Source organism: Aotus nancymaae, unplaced genomic scaffold (genome assembly GCF_030222135.1).
Source record: "Aotus nancymaae isolate 86718 unplaced genomic scaffold, 86718_ANA_hifiasm-v0.15.2.pri h1tg000079l, whole genome shotgun sequence".
Lineage (NCBI taxonomy): Eukaryota > Metazoa > Chordata > Mammalia > Primates > Aotidae > Aotus > Aotus nancymaae.
In genome coordinates, this window is record NW_026988494.1 from 15942652 (window position 1) to 15957447 (window position 14796).

The 14796-nt window shown below is 40.0% G+C and overlaps 1 protein-coding gene across 5 annotated transcripts in view; it reads left to right on the forward strand.

The window, feature by feature from the left end:
* SLC7A2 (solute carrier family 7 member 2) overlaps positions 1-14796 on the forward strand; it is a 70928-nt gene that overhangs the window by 19660 nt on the left and 36472 nt on the right. The window contains exon 1 of one of the 5 annotated variants that reach the window (XM_012435285.3): positions 8841-9051. The exons of 3 other annotated variants lie outside the window; for them this stretch is intronic. The gene's annotated coding sequence lies outside the window, so the exon portion shown is untranslated. Of the gene's footprint in view, positions 1-8840; positions 9052-14796 lie in introns of those variants that run through there. One more of the 5 variants, XM_064368764.1, reaches the window with a different exon arrangement.

Sequence of the window (14796 nt, forward strand, 5' to 3'; positions counted from 1 at the left end):
TGATAAATGTTAGCTCTTGGTAGTAGTGCCAGAAGTAAGTCATAGCGATGGTAATATATTTTAGGAGCATGTCTCATTCCAGGAACTTACCAGAACTCTTCTGAAATTGTAAATTGATGATTGAATTCTTTTTAAGCAATAGTAATGAGAATCTCATATTTCTGCAGCTGTTTTCTCTTCCTGGGCTAATTGAGAGCTTCCTGTATTTGAATCCTGTTCCCTCCAGCCCTGTCCCTCCAGGTCAGCCTTACTGAGGCGTAGAGTTTTGGGTTCTTCTCACTATGACCTTGCTGTAGACTTAGGTGCTTTTTTCTCATTGCCTGTGGCTCCCTAGTATTTGCTTCAGACCCTCCACACTGTCTCCCTGCCATATCATCATCTCCTTCGTTTACTTCAGGGTAACTTACATAAAAAGGATGAAAGTGTCTCTGGGGCTTCTGAATAAAGGTGGCCAGGTTCCTAAATATTCACATTCATCTTGCCAAGCAGAGTTTTCTGATGGCCTAAAATATTCTTTATGATCTCTTCGCCATAAAACCTTCTAGAATAATCCAAGGAGAACACCCTTCTTCTGTGAACCTTAGGAATGGATTCAATTTCGTTGTCTATCAGTAACCTATCTGGTTGATTGAAATATCTTATTCTCTGACAATGAGTTGGGCAAAGAAGAGTTTTCTGTGAGAAAGAATGAGTGATGATCAGAGTGAAACATATATGGTAAAGCTGTATTATACTTAGTTTTGGATGCTGTTTGATACTGATTGTAGAATTTGGGGCATTTTGACACTACAATAAATGATAAAAGCATTTTAAATCTTAAATGTTTTAAAACCTTTCATGTTTTTGGAAAGATTATTAAAGGGAGAAACTTTTCTATTGTGGCATATGTTCCAACAAAATATATTTTAAAACGGTTATCTGAAGCATAGGGGTTCATGAGAATGTTTATGTATGTGATTTTATATAGATAGATATCACACACACACACACACCCTTTTATAAAAAATATCATGGCTGAATGTTGTGGCTCATAACTGTAATCTCAGCAATTTGGGAGGCCAAAGCGAGCGATCACCCGAGGTTGGAAGTTCAAGACCAGCCTGGCCAACATGGTGAAACGCCATCCCTACTAAAAATACAAAAATTAGCCAAGTGTGGTGACACACATCTGTAGTCCCGGCTACTTGGAAGACTGAGGCACAAAAATTACTTGAACCTAGGAGGTGGAGGTTGCAGTGAGCCAAGATGGCACCACTGCACTCCAGCCTGGGCAACAGAGTAAGACTGTGTCTTAAGAAAAAAAGTACTTTTCCAAACAAATTTACTTTCATTTCAAAAAAGTTTCACAGGGGAGATGGGATATGAGAAGGACCTTGAGAGGAGTAAAAGGGTATCTTTAAGTAGAGGTGAGCTTAAGCAGAGGATAGTTTTAAATAGTGTGTTTGTTTTGTGCTCCAGCAGTGATTTGTGACCACACAAATCAATACTGAAGAAGAAAGATATTTAAGTATCTTAAAAGCAAATCAGTTCTGTTAATTGCTTTAAAGTTATTTAGATTTTTAATGTACAGCTAACATATATGTTACTGAAATGACTTTTTTTAAGCCTGTTTCAGGCTTAGTATTTTTGAGGTGTGATTTCATTTAGAAACAAAACATATAGCACCACAATGATAGTTACTCTTGCTGATTTGTTGATATTATTGATTAGGCTAATGTATGTAAGATAACTACATTCACTTCTGCTGTTTTTTTTATAGTCCTTGAGCCATTTTAGGATAGTTGCCTTCTGAAAAGAATATATTTAAAATATGAAGTTGTATATTTTAATAGAGGGAGGTCAAAGAAATGTTTATATTTCAGAAAAAAATGAAGGGAAGTACTTGTATAGCTTAGGCAATGTTTGGTATGCTTTGTCTTTTCCCCACAGACAAAAAAGCTTGTGAATGGCCTGTGTTGGTTCTTTGCAATGATGGCAAGAAGACAGAGTGTAGGATTGTAAGAATTTACATCAGATTAATTTGGCAGGATTCTGACAGTTCCTTGATACTTAATTCTAGGCACACTGTCTCTGTCTCATTAATTTCTGTAAACTTCTTGGTTGAGGAATTACACTGAGGGAGTTCTGCTATTTCGTCCACACTCATCCCTGCCTGCCATCCATCAGGTGCTTCTGGATCCCATGCCTGGATCAGACCACCCTGTGAAGACAACTGTGGCAGGAGCCAGTAACCCCAGAGACGGGGGTACTTACAGGGAGATGTGGTGCTGGGCTGTGGCCTCTTTTCAGCTTTCTGGCAGCAAGCCTCTCATTAGCATGGGGTGCTGGGATATGCTTGGCTAAGGAGGAACTCTCAAAAGCCAAAGCCTTGATGAAAACCCAGCTCTGTGTCCATGCCCAGAATGATGCATTGCTAGCATACAGTGGGCTGTAAAAGGAAGAAATCAAACCCAAATGTGGAAGCAAGTTTCTTAATGCCCTTGTTTCCCTGTGTAAAGTTTTCTGTCAAGCCACTTCCACAGAAAGCTGTTACCCAGTGGCCAATGCTTAAAGAAATTGCGTTTGGAAAGTTATTTTTAACAGAAGCTACAGAAGCTTACTGAGACTTACTGAGACTGTGTCCTTAATGACTATAGTGGTTTTTTGGCAACCCAACCTCTTAGGTAAGAGAAAGAAAATGACCCAGGCTGTACTTGTATATTAGTTCATTTTTATGCTGCTGATAAATAAATACCCAAGATTGGATAATTTTTAAAAAGAGGTTTAATGGACTCACAGTTCCATGTGGCTAGGGAGGTCTCATAATCATGGCAGAAGGTAAAAGGCATGTCTTACATGGCGGCAGACAAGAGAGAATCAGAACCAAGCAAAAGGGATTTCCCCTTATAAAACCATTAGATCTCATGAGACTTATTCACTACCATGAGAACAGTATGGGGGAAACTGTCCCATGATTCAATTATCTCCCACCGGCTCCTTCCCACAACACGTGGGAATTATGGGAGCTACAATTCAAGATGAGATTTGGGTGGGGACACGGCTAAGCCAACTTGGCCTTACTGACCACAAGGAGCAGGGCTGAACCTGCATCCTAGGCTTGAGTAGATTGTGCACTTGTTTGTACCACCCTGATAAGCAGCCAAGGGCAGAGACTGGGGAGGATTCTTAATATATTTTATCACATTTTCTTAGACAATATAATAAAGGATGCTGGTTGTTCCCAATTTTTAGCTGGGCATCTACAAGAGCACCTGAAATAAAGACTAGGTCCTGTGTCTCCCCTGAAGCATACTAGGGTCAAATTCTAACCAATAGCAAGTGAGGGAAGACATCTTTTTTGAATTCTAGGAAGTATATTTTTTAAAAGGGGGTTGGCTGGGTACAGTGGCTCATGCCTGTAATCTCAACACTTTGGGAAGCTGAGATATGAGGTTCACTTGAGCCTAGGAGTTTGGGACCAGCCTGTGCAACACAGTGAGACCCTACCTCTACAAAATAAAAGTAAAAATAATAGCTGGGCGTAGAGGTTGCTCCTGTAGTCCCAGCTACTCGGGAGGCTGAAGTGGGAGGATTGCTTGAGACCAAGAAGTCAAGGCTGCAGTGACCCATGATCACACCACTGCACTCCAGCCTGGGTGACAGAGGGAGACCCTGTCTCAAAAAATAAAAATAAAAACCTAGATGACGGGTTGAGAGGTGCAGCAAACCACCATGGCACATGGATACCTGTGTAACAAACCTGCATATTCTGCACATGTATCCTGGAACTTAAAGTAAAAAAAAAAAAAGAGAGAGAGAGAAAGAAAATGACCATACGACTAGAAGTAATGAAATTCAGTGCAACTCCCATCAAAGTGCTAACACCATTCTTCACAGAACTAGAAAAAACAATCCTAATAGAACCAAAAAGAGCCCACATAGCCAAAGCAAGACTAAGCAAAAAGAACAAATCTGGAGGCATCACATTACCCAATTTCAGACTATACTGTAGTCACCAAAGTAGCATGGTACTGGTATAAAAATAGCACACAGACCAGTGGAACAGAATAAAGAACCCAGAAATAAACCCAAATTGTGACAGCCAACTGATCTTCAACAAGGCTAACAAAACAAAGTGGGGAAAGAACACCCTATTCAACAAATGGTGCTGGCATAATTGACTAGCCGCATGTAGAAGAATGAAGCTGGACCCTCATCTCTTACCGTATACAAAAATCAACTCAAGATGGATCAAAGACTTACATCTAAGACCTGAAACTATAAAAATTCTAAAAGGTAATATTGGAAAAACCCTTCTAGACATTGGCTTAGGCAAAGACTTCATGACCAAGAAGCCAAACGCAAATGCAGCAAAAACAAAGATAACTAGATGGACTTAATTAAACTAAAAATCTTCTCCACAACAAAAGAAATAATCAGAAGAATTAACAGAAAACCCACAGAGTGGGAGAAAATCTTCACAGTCTATACATCTGACAAAGGACTAACATCCAGAATTTACAAAGAACGCAAACAAATCATCAAGAAAAAAACAAATGATCTCATCAAAAAGTAAGATAAGGACATGAATAGACAGTTCTCAAAAGAAGATAAAATAATGGCCAACAAGCATATGGGAAAATGTTCAACATCACTAATTATCAGGGAAATGCAAATCAAAACCATAATGTGATACCACCTCACTCCTGCAAGAATGGCCATAATCAAGAAATCCAAAAAGAATAGATGTTGGCATTGTTGCAGTGAAAGGGGAACACTTTTACATTGTTGTTGGGAATGTAAACTAATACAACCACTTTGGAAAACAGTGTGGAGATTCCTTAAAGAATTAAAAGTAGGCTGGGTGCAGTGGCTCACGCCTGTAATCTCAGCATTTTGGGAGGCTGAGGTGGGCAGATCATGAGATCAGGAGTTTGAAACCAGCCTGGGCAATATAGTGGAACCCCGTCTCTACTAAAGATACAAAAGATTAGCCAAGCGTGGTGGCATGTGGCTCTAATCCTAGCTATGCAGGAGGCTGAAGAAGGAGAATTGCTTGAACCTGGGAGGCGGAGGTTACAGTGAGACAAGATTGCGCCATTGTACTCCAGCCTAGGTGACACGGGGAGACTCCACGTCGAAAATATATATATATTGATTTTGGCAAGAGTCAGGGATTACTCAGAGCTCAGCTCTCTCCCTGCATCTAGACAAAGTTGTAATCTAACACAGAGCCATTTTCCACATATTTCTCCCATTCTCTGAGTTACATTCTGACTATTAAAAGCGTCCTTTCAGTCCACCAGAGAAGTTTACCTTGACTTCTTAAGTTGAATAATGGGGTTTCTTTCTGGGTTTCTTAGAGATGCTGGGCTCTTGTTCTCTCTCATTAGAAGGCATATCTTTATTATGAGTATTTCTCTACTTGAAGAAAATAGAGTGTTTAGAAGTCTTATTTGTTAAAAAGGTGGTAACTGTGATCAGATGGATATGCTAATTTCCTTGCCTGTCGTAATCATTTCACTGTGTGTAAGTATATTAAAACATCATGATGTAAATCTTAAATATATGCAATAAGAAACAAGCTTTAGAATCTGAAATAAAAAAAATCATAGTTGCAATTATTAGTATTTGTTGCATTTTCTTTTTATTTCTCAAGAGGTTATCTTTGCATTCACAGAAAGATGTCCTGGAAAAAGGGCACTATACAAATACAGGTTTGGGTGTTCGAACCGTAGGAGTGGCGAGTCCTGTGGGAGGTGCAGCTGATAATCCGGGAGGATTTGTTTGCTAGGGTTTTAATTTCACAATGAACTGGTTACCTTTAAATTATCATGGCAGAATCCTGCGTGCCTCGACAGTGATTGGCTGTGTATGAGTTTGCACTCAGGGTAAATTAAGCAACTGGATGGTGCTAACGGAGGTAGATGATGAAATATTGCTTTGTTGCTTGAAAACCATGACATTCCTGCAAGCGGGATTTGTTGAAACCTTCCTATGAAAGATTCTTAAACAAACTTGGTCTTTGTTGACGTAGATAAATCAAATAGGGAGGCTGAGTACTGAGAGTTTGGGAAGTTCAAAAAATTTACACGAGCTATACTTTTTGGTAATATTCACAAAATGTTTGTCTTTTGATAAGGGGGAAATAATTTGCATATACCTTAGAACATTGCCTCATGACTAGCTAGTGGACTTAATCTCTATACCCTAGATATTTAAAAAGCAGATTTCTAAATACTCAGAGAAAATATGCAGGTAATTCTATGGACCGTAACCCTAAAAAGTGATACTGTTTGGAAAGAATAAAAGACAAATGCAATCAAAATCCTAATCTAATAATGAATGCTCAGAGTTAGGAACAAGAGGGACGGATACCAGAAGGTTTCACTGTAGTTGCCATGGGAATTCATTTTAGGAGTTCAGATTTAAAAGGTGGAAGAATAAAGTAAGAAGTATGGGTTTGTGAAAAATGGCAAAGAAATGTTTGATTGGCAGCTTGTGAAATAGGAAGGTGATTAAGAAAGGAGAAGCCTGGTGTGGTAGAAGCAGATGACAGAGAAGGCAGAGCTCCTAAATCTCTATTTTGCTTTTGCCTTTACAAGAAGAATGGCCACCTGACGAGAAGGACAAAACAAATGACTGAAAGGGAATCTGAAGCCTGAGTTGGTGAGAGAGAACCTCACTGTTAAAACTAGTTTATGGGCTGGGCACGATGGCTCATGCCTATAATCACAGTACTTTGGGAGGACAAGGCAGGTGGATCATCTGAGGTCAGGAGTTCAAGACCAGCCTGACCAACATGGAGAAACCCCATCTCTACTAAAAATACAAAACTAGCTGGGCATGGTGGCTCATGCCTGTGGTCCCAGCTACTTGGGAGCCTGAGACAGGAGAATTGCTTGAACCTGGGAGGCAGAGGTTGTGGTCAGCCAAGATTGCATTGTTGCATTCCAGCCTGGGTAACAAGAGTGAAACTCCATCTAAAAAAAAAACAAAAAAAAAACTAGTTCACAATTTCAGGTCTGGATGAATTACATCTCATGATGTTGGAGGAATTTTTAGATGTGTGTGTGTGGAGTGAGCAGAGATCATCTTGGAGGTGCCCTGAGAAAGAGAGAAAAAGAAAGGAAAGAGGCAGTTACCCTATTTTCAAACCGAAAGCCAATGTAGATTCTGAAAACCGTATATCAGGGAGCTGAAGATCATCCACCAGCAAAGTTTTAGCTGTACGTGGTATCTAGTTGGAAAAGAAGTAGCTTATCTCTAGAAAGCATCATGATTTCGCTAAGAACACATTATGCCTAACAAACTGCATGCCCTCTTTCTCCATGGTTATTACACTGGTGAATTTGGAAAGTTTGAATATAATATATTAGGATTTCAGCAAAGCGCTTAATATATTGTGATAACCTTGGGATAAGTAAGAGAGAAATGTGGATTTCTACTTAACATATTGTGATAACCTTGGGATAAGTTGGAGAGAAATGTGGATTTCTAGGTGGTTGCATGATATATCCAGGGTGTTGATCAATGGATCAATATCAGCCTGAAGGGACATCTTGGTGGCATGCCATCGTACTTTGTCCTCGGCTCTGTCCGGTTTAACTTTTTAAAAATCATTTTTTTGGATTAACATATAAGACCTGATTTTCAAATTTGCAGTGACACACAGGTAGGTAGGGTACTTAATGCATGATTGACAGACTTGTATTATAACATGACCTCAAACAATATGAAACTTAAAATGCTGAATTTAGGTTTTAAAATAACGATTGCAACAAAATGGAACCAAGAGAACCATACTATATAGAAACGTTTGAGAAAAAAGACATGAGGGTTTTAGTTGACTACAAACCAAATATGAATCATTTACTCCCTAATTCATTCATTGGACAAATGTTTACTCCTATCCGTGTTTCAGTCACTGAGAAAACACTGGGGATATGACGAATGAATAAATATAGACTTTGATTTCCAGAGCCGTATGGTCTAAAGGAATGTATTAATTTCATAGGGTTGCCATTAAAAGGTACCACCAACTGAGTAACTTAAAATAACAAATAGATTGTCTTACAGTTCTGGAAGTCCAAAATCAAGGTGGCAGCTGGACTATCTGTGCTCCTCCTGAAACCTGCAGGGACGGTCCTTCCTTGCCTCTTCTAGCTTCTGGTCATGGCCATCAATCTTTGACATTACTTGGCTTGCAGCTGTGTCACTGTAATTTCTGCCTCTGTCATCACATGGTGTTCTTCGTGTGTCTCACATGGCATTTTTCTCTTCTTATAAGGACATCAGTCTTACTGGATTAGTCTCTTAACTTGATAACGCCTGCAAACACCCTGTTTCCCAATAAGGTCACCTAATAAGGTACCAGGTTTTAGGACGTCAGCTTATCTTTCCGGAGGACACAATTCAATCCATAACAAGGAATAAAATCTATCGTTATCCAAGTAGTTGACTAATTAGGATTTTTTTTAAGTGACATAAAAATACAGAGTGCTGTGAGAACAGGGTGGCCTAATTTAGCTTGAGGGAGTGTCAGGAGTGATTGGGAGCTATCCAAGCAAAGAGGAGAAGGAGTAACCTTCCAGGAAGAAGAAACAACTGTGCAGAAAGCCTAGGACAGTCAGAGGCTTAGCACTCTGAGGACGTTAAAGGAGCCCAGGGCAGCTCAAGTGGAGGAGGAAGAGGAAGCAGAAGACAGCTGAGGAGATAGGGAGGGACGGACCCAGCAGAGCTCAGTACACTGTGTTGAGGTGGCTTTTGAGAACAAAGCAAAAATAATTAATAGAAGTATACAAAATGGAGGAATATCCTAAGCTAATTAGGCTCTGTGTTTGCTTCCCTACCTCTGGAACCCATTGTTTTCTTGACAGTGTCATATTTTAAGCTAGTGAATGTTTTCCAGTGTGGCCGTTACACGTTCTGTTTTGTTTTTTTAGAGACAAGGTCTCGCTCTGTTGCCCAGGCTGGAGCGCAGTGGCGTGATTATGGCTCACTGCAGCCTGTACCTCCTGGACTCGAGGGATCCTCCTGCCTAAGCCTCTCCCCAAGTAGCTGGCACTATAGGTACGTGTCACCATGTCTGGCTAATTTCTGTATTTTTCGTAGAAACAGGATTTTGCCGTGTTATTCGGGCTGGTCTCGAACCCCTGGGGCAGTCAAAGGCTTAGAGTTGTGAGGAAGTTAACTCCGCCTGCCTCCGCCTCCCAAAGTGCTTGTCTGAGCCACTGCCCCGGTCTAGTCATTATACTTAAATATATTTATATGAGGAGAGAGAAGTCTTGGGATGGTAGCTATTTGGAATTACTTAAAGGGGAAGACTTTCCTTTATTTGTTCTTAGGGCAGAGTGAAACTAATGGGTAAGAGTTGTAGGAGGAGAGCTCCATGAAATAAAAGTATTCAGAGCTGCATAAGGAGAAGACAGGACGTCCTTGAAACTCACGACTGACTCTCGGGGTTCATACAAGATGGCTGGCTGTCAGGGATGAAAAGAATTCTGAAGTGAAGATGAGAGGGGACTGATTTCCTCTAGGGTCTCTTCAAAAAGCATCCACTAGGTTTCAAATATGATATTAAGATTTCTAGACCAGGCGTGGTGGCTCATGCCTGTAATCCCAGCACTTTGGGAAGCTGAGGTGGGTGGATCACCTGAGGTCAGGAGTTGAAGACCAGCCTGACCAACATGGAGAAATCCCTGTCTCTACTAAAAATACAAAATTAGCCCGGCATGGTGGCGCATGCCTGTAATCCCAGGTACTCGAGAGCTGAGGCAGGACAATTGCTCAAACACAGGAGGCAGAGGTTGCAGTGAGCCGAGATCATGCCATTGTACTCCAGACTGGGCAACAAGAACAAAACTCCGTCTCAAAAAAAAAAAATTCTAAAATACGTTTACATGTATTTTATAAGGAAAAATTAAGAGCATTATAAAGGCTTTAACTGGGATTAAATGTCACTGGGAGATTGTTAAATAATTGAAATTCACTTAAAAATCTTGGCAGAATTATTTAGATGCTTCAGCTGCGCTCTGTTCAGTAGCACTGTTTTTCCTTCAACTCTGCCACAATTGCAGTAATTGTCCTTAACTGCACATCTTGGGTACATAAAACCGTCTCTTCCCTTTTCTTATGCTCGCATGGCTGCCCTTAGTCGACTTGTTCTATCAAGCTCATTTCTAGGGCTCAGCTGCCAGTCATTTATGGTCAACTAAATAAATCCTATTTAGAAGTGATGTACATAAACGTATACTTCTGGTTTTCACCAAACAAGCAGTTTTCCCTTCACTGGGGTTGCGGGAGCAAGAGCGTGCATTGTATAAGCAAGTGTCATCGGACTCTGTCTCTACAGAGGAACATTTTATTTCTTTTTTTTTTTTTAAACAGAGTCTCACTCTGTCACCCAGGCTGGAGTGCAGTGATGCGATCCCAGCTCACTACAACCTCTGCCTCCCTGGTTCAAGTGATTCTCCTGCCTCAGCTTCCCGAGTAGCTGGGATTACATGCACCCACCACCACGCCTGGCTAATTTTTGTATTTTAGTAAAGACGGGGTTTCACCATGTTGGCCAGGCTGGTCTCGAACTCCTGACCTCAAGTGATCCACCCGCCTCAGCTTCCCAAAGTGCTGGGATTACAGGTGTAAGTCACCGCATCCGGCCTGTAGGGACATTTTCAAAGAAGCTGCCAAAAGTCCACTGAAAAGGAATTTTGCCCTTCCCTTGTATTAGGTTGGTGCAGAGTTAATTGCTGTTTTGCCATTAAAAGCAGTAGCAAAAACCATGATTATTTTGCACCAACCTAATATCTCTTGAAGGAGACCCCATTTGTATTCCACACCAGCACTTCCCGACACCCCCTTATCTCTCCTCCCCACTTCTCTTGGCAGGTGGGTGAGTTTCTCATTCTTCAGCCTGCTGGCTTTTCCCTGCCTCCTACCCTGTGTTACATAAATCAGCTTGGTTTCTTAGCTGTAATTTTCTAAGCTTTTTTCCCCTCTGCTTCATCTTTAAGTCAGAAGGAAAGCTTAAGAGCTGACAGAGAGGACAAGAAAGAACCTTCTTTTTCTCTCCCTGCAATAGCTGAGACGGCCTGGCAGCTGGGACAGAGGGAGAGGGCAAGGGGACGAGGTGGGGGCAGCTGGATACACGCAGTTCAGTCAATACCTTTTCACCTTTATGTGGCCAAGAAGGCTTGTGTGCTGAGGGTGGTAGGACAAACTGGGCTATAGTACTCATTGGAGAATAGCAAAGTGCAAGGCTAGAAAGGCAGGCTGCGGCCACACCACAGAGGGTTGGTCTGGAAACCCAGGCAGGTTGCTGTAGTTAGTTGGCAGAAGGCAGGTTAGATACAAGTGTGAGTAAATAGATTTTTTTTTTTTTTTTGAGGCAGGGTCTCTCTCTATTGCCCAGGCTGGGGTGCAGTGGTGCAATCTCGACTCACTGCAGCCTCTGCCTTCTGGGTTCAAGCGTTTCTCCTCCCTCAGCCTCTTGAATTGCTGGGACTACAGGCACATGCCACCATGCCCAGCTAATTTTTGTATTGTTAGTAAAGATGGATTTTGCCGTGTTGGTCAGGCTGGTCTCGAACTCCTGACCTCAAGTGACCCTCCCGTCTTGGCCTCCCAAAGTGCTGGGATTACAAGTGTGAGCTACTCCACTCAGCCAATAAATAGATTCAAAGCCTTAAAACTGAAATCTCATTCTTTATAGTATTTAAATTAAATAAGAATTGTTATTTTAAAGGATGCTGGTATTTCTAAGCCTATTTAAATTGAAGGAAGCTAAACTCTGTTTAAACAAAATAATTCATTTACAAATCTCCATACAGTGTGGTTTCAAATAATTGCTTCCTCTCCTGGGAGTCACTCAAAGTCAGTGCTGGGAAATAACTGCTGGTTTCCTGGAAATAGTGGAATTCAGAGCCTTCCAAGATAGGGTATTGCTCTCTCTGTCTGCATCTTAGTGCTAAAAACCCGAAGGTCAGATGAAATGGCTCATTATAAAGAAGCAGCAAGAGTGAGGAGGAAGCGAGTTTTATCTCTCTTCTTACAGTCTTCTTTGAAAATAGAGCAGCTGTACCATGGCCATATTGTATGTAATACAAGGCCACTATAAAGGTTTTAGAGGACAGAAAGATATAGTCTGAGGTTTGTTTTGGGGTAACAAAAGATTTAAAATGAGTGTTGTTAAAAAGAAGTTTGAGCGACTCCATGAATAGTACGATATATGTATATATGTATGTATTTTTAAAATTTTTGCTTAGATTACAGAGCTTGCAATGTTTTTTATTTTTATGAATTGTATTCTTTGTAAAATCTCTTCATACTTTATTTAAATATTTTTAAATTTCTGTTGATCAATGATTACAAAATAGTTTTTATATTTATGAGATTGTTTGAATTATAAGTTTTATAGTAACTAAGCTATTATTATTCAGAATTAAAAATCAAAATAGATGTTTCCAGGAATTTCTGAGTAAGAGTTTATAGATTAATGTGATTATTTTAAGGTTTTTTTGTTTTTTGTTTTTTGTTTTTTTACTGTTTATCAGGGAAATAACTATAGTTGCTGTTAAATATTTATGCAGAAATTCAAGATCTTTTTCCAAGGAAGGAATTACTTCAAATAAAGTAACAGAGAGGAATACTTGGACTTCTAATTGATTTTAAGAGGTGGCTGATTATATAAATTGTCAAAATATCAAAATGAGTCTTAAAAATTATGAATGTTTCAGAGTTATTAAAAAATGCAAAGTTGGTTTTTCTTATTTATATTCTTTGACCTAAGGATGAGCTAAGCAGTACTGAGCCTTTAAAAAACCCAACAATTCTAGAGTGGAATAATGGATGAAGACTCGGGTTAGTCATGGCTTTCCCCAGGAAAACTTCCCTGCTGTACCCTGACCCCAGTCCCATGCGAGCATGGCATCCCCTCCTGGGTGTCCCAGTAGTACCCTGGACTTCCCTTACCCACATCTAGCTTTATGGTAATGGCCAGTTTACTTGTATTTTTTTTACCTGTATCCCCTTGTCTTCTGGAATTTTGTTTGGAAATTGCATTTAGATTATTTTTTTTCTTTTTTGAAATGTCTAAGGCATGATCTTTTAGAGAAACTGAGTGTTGAGCAATTGATAAATTGAATTCAGTCGATGCAATAATATAAAAATTAAGACAAAGACTGGAGAAGACTTAATTGGAGAAATTGTTTACATTTGTGGCATATAAATAAGTAGAATAGAAATGTGACAAGCACATCACTCTTCAGTTTCAAGGAGCACATCCTTTCCAGTTGTTTTATTTTTTTAATTGTTCTTGGTTTGCATATTCTAGATAGAAATTTTAGAGGCTCTGAACCATGAAGAACCAGCACCCTTTTAATTGCTTTCCCTGAGCACACGATAAGAATATTTTTTTCAGATTTATTTGAAGCCAGCATGAACTTGCAAACTTCTCTCAGCCAATAGCAGCATTTCAACAATCCATCAAGAAGCTAACCATAAAATATATGGTCATACATTGTTGCTGTTTTAAGAAGAACCAAATCAGAACATGTTTCTCACAATCCAAAATATAGTTTCAAAAGTGACCATTTTGTTTCAAGAAATGACTTTGCAGCAAAACCGTAAATCCCAATTCAGTATCCCTCTAAATTTCTTGAACTTAAACGAAAATGAATGTGAATTCTGGTTAAATTCCGTTTCTGCCGCAGTTGAAGGAAGGAATTTTGCCTAGAATTGAAACAAAAGTGGTTGAATTCTAATAATTAATTTAAATTAGGTAACTTTTATGGGGTGCAGGGTGGTGAATTGAAAGGGATACACTTTGGCTCTGTTTGGAAAGAGGATAATTAGAGGAAACCAGAGTGTTCTAAAGTATTTCTCAGCTCTTTGCTTTTAGACAAAAAGCTTTCTTAGACCCCACTACCCTCCTGGTCCATGCATATACTTCTGGCATCTTTAATCTGAAAGACAGCTACTAATGCAGAGAAAAGTGAAGCTCGCTTCCCAAGCACAGGCTATTTATTTAATTTTAAGTTTAAGTTCTGGAGTACATGTGCAGGACTTGCAGGTTTCTTACATAGGTAAACGTGTGCCATGGTGGTTTGCTGCACCTATCAACCCATCACCTAGGTATTATGCCCAGCATGCATTAGCTGTTTGTCCTAATGCTTTCCTTCCCCTCACCCCACCCCCCTGACAGGCCCCAGTGTGTGATGTTCCCCTCCCTGTGTCCATGTGTTCTCATTGTTCAGCTCCCACTTTTGAGTGAGAACTTGCGGTGTTCGGTTTTCTGTTCCTGCGTTAGTTTGCTAAGGATAATGGCTTCCAGCTTCATTCATGTCCCTGCAAAGGACATGATCTCATGTCCTTTTTACAGCTGCATAGTATTCCATAGTGTATGTACCACATTTTCTTTATCCAGTCTATCATTGATGGGCACAGGCTATTTAAAAAGGCAGCAGGAACGTGGTTCCATCCAGGTCTTCCGGATTTTCTTGGCATCCTTGAGTTAGCTCTAATTTATGTGGACAGTGGATTCAAAGTGGAATTAAGGTCATATTGAGTGGTTCGCTTTTTAAAAAACAGTTATGCTTATTTTTTAAAACAGTTTCTCTGAGAAGTGATTACCCTTTTGTAACAATTAGCAGTTTGGACCTCTGTCACTGCAGTGGATAACCACCCTGAAATTGAACAGCATTTAGAGGAGGATCACTGAATTGTGGCAAATGTGATGGACAGTGTCAAAGATTTAGAGACTGAATCTTCAGTAAGCTAAAAAACTCACTCATTTAAAATACTTCGTTCCATGAAAAT